General features: G+C 53.3%; 1 non-coding gene across 1 annotated transcript; it reads right to left on the bottom strand.

The window, feature by feature from the left end:
- Positions 1-386: 386 nt before the first annotated feature.
- TRNAA-CGC (transfer RNA alanine (anticodon CGC)) lies at positions 387-458 on the bottom strand. Its single transcript has one exon. It is a non-coding gene; the product is annotated as a tRNA-Ala (tRNA).
- Positions 459-7,340: the final 6,882 nt, after the last annotated feature.

Below are 7,340 nucleotides of genomic sequence, written 5' to 3'. Positions count from 1 at the left end.
TTACCCCTGGAAAGCCACCAGGGCAGAGTGGCCCTGGTCCCAGAGGACACCTGGGCTGGACCAGCACCCTCACACCACATCTCTCAGTGCAGCCAGAAACGATTGTAGTGTGCTGCTGACATCTATCCCCTCCCTGGGTCTCCCCACAAGCACACTCTGCTGCCAAGCATTGTCCCTGGGCAGCGGGTGGGGTGGGTCTGTGGCGCAGGGCAGTACCCTGAGCTCAGGTCCAGCACAGCTTCTCCTCCAGGAGAGGACTCAGCAGGGCACACAGCCCTCCCACAGCCCTCCTCACCTCACAGCCAAGCCCTGGGTGGGCAGGAGGACCAGTGCCCAGCTCCAGCCCACACCTGCCTGAGGCTGGGGAGTCAGGGCAAAAGCACCCCTGGAGATGCTGGGGGTTGAACCCAGGACCTTCCACACGCGAAGCAGGCGCTCTGCCACTGAGCTACATCCCCTTGACACCGGCCAGCGGCAGAGACACTCTCCTCCCGTGACGTGTCTATGACAGCACAGCCCTGTTGTCCCCTGGGTGCCCAGGGACCCTCTGCAGAAAACAGCACTCGAATCCTCCTGAGATGGCGGAAGTTGGGACTGCATCTCCGCTGGGGTCTGATCCTGGCACAGGGCTGCACTGCAGAGCGCTGCCCCTTCAACGTCTCTGCAGGGCAAGGGGGCAGGAGAAGGCTCTTGCTGCGGGTGCTGCTCCCACGCTCGGGCCCACTCCAGCATGGGTCAATGAAGAGGAGAAAACCCCTTCCCCTGAGCCTCCTCTGCCACCCAGAGCAACACCCCTTTGGGCCACATCTGTCCCGAACTCCACAGCAGGAGCAGTGCAGCAGGGTGAGGGAAATGCGCTCCCTGGGTTGATGTGCCCCCAGGCTCTGATGGCATCCCAGGGCATGCCATGGAGGGGACATGGAGGCAGACATCTTACACGCCCTCCTCCGGGCACCGGGCCTCCCCCTGCACCCCTCTGTTCCCAGCCTCCCTGGAGGTGAGTTGGACCACAGGCTTCCATCTCCACGGGGCTGGGGAGGTGGGTTGGGCTCAGGGACCTTCCCGTTCCTCCAGCACTGGTGACTGTCCTGACAGCAAAGCAGTGCCCTGGACGGCCCTGGCTGGGGTCTCTGTGGCAGGGGGGGTGGGCATGTGCAGCTCTTAACTCAAAGGTGAGGGTTTGACCGCTGGAGTGGTTTAACCCGGCAGGGAGCCAACCACCACACAGCTGCTCGCTCACTCCTCGCCCCGCAGTGGGACGGGGGGAAGAATCAGAAAATGAGTAAAATTCATGGATTAAGAGAACAACAGTTTAATAGAACAGAAAAGGAATGGAAAATAATAATAATAACAATAATAACAATGATAGAATATACAAAATAAGTGATGCACAACGCAATTGCTCACCACCCGCCAAGCAATGCCCAACCACCACTTATTTATATACTGAGCATGACGTCACATGGTATGGAATACCCCGTTGGCCAGCTGGGCCAGTTGTCCTGGCTATGCTCCCTCCCAGCGGCTTGTGCACTTGGCAGAGCATGGGAAGCTCAAAAGTCCTTGACTAGCAGGGTACTTAGCAACAAATGAAAACATCAATGTCTTACCAACATTCTTCTCATACTAAATCCAAACCACAGCACTGGGAAGAAATTTAACTCTATGCCAGCTGAAACCAGGACAACCACACGCAGGGATGGTGTCCTCATGGTGGTACAGCTGGGGCAATTGTGTTGCCCAATGCCATAGATTTTTCCCTGCTGAGCCCCTGCCTAGCAGAGAGGGTTTAGGGGAATCAAAACCAGACCACAGTCACTGTGAACTTCTGGAGTCGTTTAGTGGAATTAAGGGGATGGACTGCTCATCTCTTCTGCTTTGCATACATGGCCCCAAAGCCTATCCTCAGCAATGACTCTCCCGTTCTTGCTCAAGGAAGATCTAGAAGGACTCTTTTGGAGCAGTGATAATCCTGCAGGCACTACCCCTGCGGCCAAGCATTTTCAAGCTCGTGCTCAAAGCTGACAAGACAGTAACTTTGCTTGGACAGACAGTCTCTCCCTCTCCCCTCCTCGCACTCGCGCTCACTCACGACAAAAGCCAAACTTCTCTGGAGGTGCATCCCTGAGGAGCCGGCTATGAGGCACCAGAACCGCACAAGGTTAGAACATGCACGTTGCTGTGGGACTATAGCCCAGTATGTGCCATTCCTTGGCCTGACTGGGGAGAGGCTGAGACTGGAGACAGAGGGAGATGGCCTGGGTCACAGCTGTCACTGTGTTCCTGATGGGCGAGCAAGGCTCTGTAACAGCAGGAGGCTGCAAGAGGGGAGCCCCGCAGCTTGTTGGAGCTCGTGAGCAGGTCTTTCTTCCTCTGTGCAGGGACTGATGGCTGTGGGGGGCTGCGGCTGGTCTAGACAGTCCAGTCTGGTGGGTGAGTATATTTGGGCATGGCTTTGTCCTCTGTCCTTGGCACGTCAGAGGTCTTGCTGTGACAAGAGGGAGGGAGGATGCTGCCATTGGGGCCTCAGCTCCAGGGAGTGCATCTCCCTGGGACTGGGGGGACAGTGGCCTCCCCGATGGGCAGTATGTTCTGGTCTGGGTACTGCCAGGTGAAGGTCCAGGCGAAGGATGTGTGTGAGGATGGGAGCAGTCTGTGCACCATCAAGAATGACAAAGAGGAGAGAGACAAGGTCTTTGCAGAGACCCCACAAAGGAAAGATCCCAGTTGCTGTGGAGCAGGGAAGGAGCGACAGATGGAGACCACCCCAAAGAAGCACGGAATGTAGAGTCCTGCCCAGAGGGAGGCTGGGGACTTGCGGTGCAAGAGGAAGGCTCCTTCTAACCTGCAGATCTGCAGCTACAGTGCAGGGGCAGTGCTCTGGCAAGAGGTGAAGGAGCAAGGAGGGCCAGAGTAGGCTGGAAGAAGGCAGAGAGGCTCTGCAAAAAGCTACGGGAGGAAACTCCTGCAGAAGCCCAGCGTTGAGCCAGGGACCTGGAGATCTTCAGTCTAATGCTCTCCCAGCTGAGCTACTTAGGCCCTGTTCCAGCAGCCCTTGTCCCAGTTCCACCCCTGCCAGGCCACACGCTGACACACGTGAGGAGCATTCCTTGGGGAGGTTCCCAGGGAGAAGCTGCTCCCAGCCCTGGGCAGAGGGGACCTGGCCTCTCCCTGCCTCCATGGCCAGGTGGGCTCCAGATTTGGGTGGAGGCTAGCTTACACTGGCCATGCCAAAATGTGTGGGGGACTTTAGGACCAACACGACAGTGGCAAAGCAAGGGGGCAGGCCAAGCACGTGGAACTGCACAGGCTGAGGGTGGAAGAAGTGTGGGGCTGTTGGAAGACCTTATCTCCTTCCCCATGGAAGGCCTCCTCCCCACCCTTTTTTCCCCAGCTCAACTTCCCTCCTTTGTTCCCAGCTCTTCTACCTCCTCCCCCTTGAGCAGCGCTAGCAGATGGGGAATGGGGGTTGTAGTCAGGCCGTAACAGTTCCTCTCTGCTGCTCCTTCCTTCTCACACTTTTCCCATGGGGTCCCTCCTACAAGCTACAGTCCTTCGAGGTGAACCTGCTCCACTGTGGGCTCTCCACAGGCCACAGTTCTTCCAGGAATTATTCAATTTCTCTGGTGTTGGCTCCTCCACGGACTGCGGGGATTACCTTCTCCACTGTGGTCTTCTCCATGGGCTGCAGGAAAAGACCTGCTCTGCTGGGGTATTCTCCATGGGCTGCAGGGGAATATGTGCTCTGGTGCCTGGACCACCTCCTGCCCCTCCTTCTTCACCGACCACGGTGCTTGCAGGGCTGTTACTCACACTTTTTTTTTCCCCTAACTGCTATCCCAGTCTGGCGATTGTTCCCTTTCTTAAATACTTTGTCACAGAGGTTCCACCCGCTTTGTTGATGGGCTCAGTTTTGGCCAGCGGTGGGTCCATACTGAAGCTGGCTGGAACCAGCCCTGTTCCGGCACGGAGGCAGCCCTTGGTCTTATCTCACAGAGGCCACACATGCAGCCCCCTCACTACCAAAACCTGGACATGGACACCAATACGCCGTGTAAATCTTCGCCTCGCTAAATGACATCCCCTGCTCTTCCCTCATCAAGAAATCCAACCTAGTTGCTGGGAAGGAAGAGAGAGAAACAGAGAAGGCCTTGATGCTGTGAAAGCACTGTCCAGCCAATAGCTACAACATACCAATGTGATGTGGTCATAGTGTGACCACACCAACACCGTGTTGGTCACAAATCCCAACCATAGCACCTATGGTCTGTGAGAGCTGCAGAAAATTAACTCTGCAGAAAATTAACTCCATCTCAGACAAAACCAGTGCAATGTACCTGGAAATATTTTCCAGGATTAGGTGCTCTATCACCTTCCCAGGGATCGAGGAGACACTGACTGGCCTGTAGTTCCCCAGGTCCTCCTTCTTGCCCTTCTTGAAGATAGGAGTGACATTTGATTTCTTCCAGTCTTCAGGCACTTCCCCCAGTTTCAATGATTGATAAAAGATTATTGAGAGTGTCCTCACAAGGACATCTGCCAGCTCCCTCAGCACTCATGGGTGCATCGCACCAGGGCCCATGGACTTATGTATATCCAGGTCACGTAGGTACTCCCTGACCTGATCCTCTTCCACCAGGAGTATGTCTGCTGGGCTCCAGACTTGCCCCCCTCATCTCTGGCACCTGGTATTCCTGAAGGCCAGTCTTGCTAGTAAAAGAGGAGGTGAATCGGAAATGTAAGAGTGAGAAAAACTCGTGAGTTGAGATGAAGACAGTTTAATAGAACAGAAAAGGGAAAATAATAATGATAATGATAGAATATAAAAAAATGAGTGAGGCACAATGCAATTGCTCACCACCCGCGCTGACCGATAACCAAGTAGCGATCGGTACTTCCTGGATCACGCCTACCGTTCATATACTGAGCATGACGTCACATGGTATGGAATACCCCGTTGGCCAGCTGGGCTGGCTGTCCTGGCTGTGTTCCCTCCTCCCAGTCTAGCTTGGTAGCAGAGGGTAGTTGTCCTTGACAAGATACTTAGCAACAACTGAAAACATCAGTGTCTTATCAGCATTCTTCTCATACTGAATCCAAAACACAGCACTAGGAAGAAATTTAACTCTATCCCAGCTGAAACCAGGACAGTATCCACCCCTTATGCTATACCATTTACGTCATGCTTAGGTTTCACAATTTCCAATACATTCTAATTAATCACCATCACCTTTCTTGTCTTTATATTTATATATACACACAGATATGATTCCCTTAGTCCAAGGGACATCCCTCTAAAATGTCCATTGAGTTCATTTAGTCCATGACTTTGGGCTCCATCTGTCATAACAGTCTTTCAGGGCAGGAGAGATGGTGTGTGGTGTTGGACTGTTGCATCCTGAAGCCAGTTCTCATTTCGGTACTGCTGCGCTCGTCCAGTTCTATCATCGTTGCACTTTGCTCGGTTTCATCAGAGTTAGTTCATTCTTCATTAATCTGGGTGATTTTTACTGCTATACCATTGATAGCAACCATAGAAATAATGATATATAATATCATATAACATTTAACATCATACATTCAGTTCATCGGCTATTTTCACCCAAAATCAAATCCCCTTGAGGTACACACCGGACTTGCCCATCCTTTCGCATCACCCACCAAGTGCACCCAGGTCCTTGAGCAAAAGCAATCCCACGGATGGGTTTTCCCTTGCCAGAGGCAGGAGTAACCCAGACTGTCTTCCCCAGCATATTTCTTATGTGCACGACAGGGACTTTATCCCCCTCTACAGTACGTAAGAGTTTTGATTGGGCAGGGCCAGCTCGAGTGACAGATCCCCTGGTGTTGACTAACCAGGTGGCCTTTGCTAAATTTGTGTCCCAATGCTTGAATGTCCCACCACCCATTGCCCTCATTGTTGTCTTTAGCAGTCCGTTGTATCGTTCGATTTTCCCAGAGGCTGGTGCATGGTAGGGGATGTGATAGACCCACTCCATGCCATGCTCTTTGGCCCAGGTGTCTATGAGGGTGTTTCGGAAGTGAGTCCTGTTGTCTGACTCAATTCTTTCTGGGGTGCCATGTCGCCATAGGACTTGCTTTTCAAGGCCCAGGATGGTGTTCCGGGCAGTGGCATGGGGCACAGGGTATGTTTCCAGCCATCCGGTGGTTGCTTCCACCATCGTGAGCACATAGCGCTTGCTGTGGTGGGTTTGTGGGAGCGTGATATAATCCATCTGCCAAGCCTCCCCATATTTATATTTCAACCATCGTCCTCCATACCAAAGAGGCTTTACTCGCTTGGCTTGCTTGATTGCAGCGCATGTTTCACATTCATGGATAGCTTGTGCAATAGTGTCCATGGTTAAGTCCACCCCTCGATCACGAGCCCATCTATATGTTGCATCTCTTCCTTGATGGCCTGAGGCGTCATGGGCCCACCGAGCTATAAATAATTCACCCTTATGTTGCCAGTCCAGATCCACCTGAGCCACTTCAATCTTAGCAGCCTGCTCCACCTGCTGGTTATTTTGATGTTCTTCAGTGGCCCGACTCTTGGGTACGTGAGCACCTACGTGAGGTACTTTTACAGCCAGGTTCTCTACTCGGGCAGCAATATCTTGCCACAACGCGGCAGCCCAGATGGGTTTACCTCTGCGCTGCCAGTTGTTCTGCTTCCACTGCTGCAACCACCCCCACAGGGCATTTGCCACCATCCATGAGTCAGTATAGAGATAAAGTACTGGCCATTTTTCTTGTTCAGCAATGTCCAAGGCCAGCTGGATGGTTTTCACCTCTGCAAACTGGCTCGATTCACCTTCTCCTTCAGCATTTTCTGCAGCTTGGCGTATAGGACTCCACACAGCAGCTTTCCACCTCCGATGCTTTCCCACAAGGCGACAGGACCCATCAGTGAACAGGGCATATTGCTTCTCGTTTTCTGGCAGTTTGTTATACAGTGGGGCCTCTTCAGCACGTGTCACCTCCTCCTCTGGGGATATTCCAAAATCTTTGCCTTCTGGCCAGTTCGTGATCACTTCCAAGATTCCTGGGCGACTGGGGTTTCCTATTCGGGCCCGTTGTGTGATCAGTGCGACCCACTTACTCCACGTAGCATCGGTTGCATGATGTGTAAAGGGGACCCTCCCTTTGAACATCCAGCCCAGCACCGGCAGTCGGGGTGCCAGGAGGAGCTGTGCTTCAGTACCAACCACTTCCGAAGCAGCTCGAATCCCTTCATATGCTGCCAATATCTCCTTCTCAGTGGGAGTGTAGTGGGCCTCGGATCCTCTGTATCCCGGACTCCAGAACCCTAAGGGTCGACCTCGAGTCTCCCCTGG

Source organism: Calonectris borealis, unplaced genomic scaffold, assembly GCF_964195595.1.
Source record: "Calonectris borealis unplaced genomic scaffold, bCalBor7.hap1.2 HAP1_SCAFFOLD_40, whole genome shotgun sequence".
NCBI lineage: Eukaryota > Metazoa > Chordata > Aves > Procellariiformes > Procellariidae > Calonectris > Calonectris borealis.
This window is presented reverse-complemented; position numbering and strand designations above follow the sequence as displayed.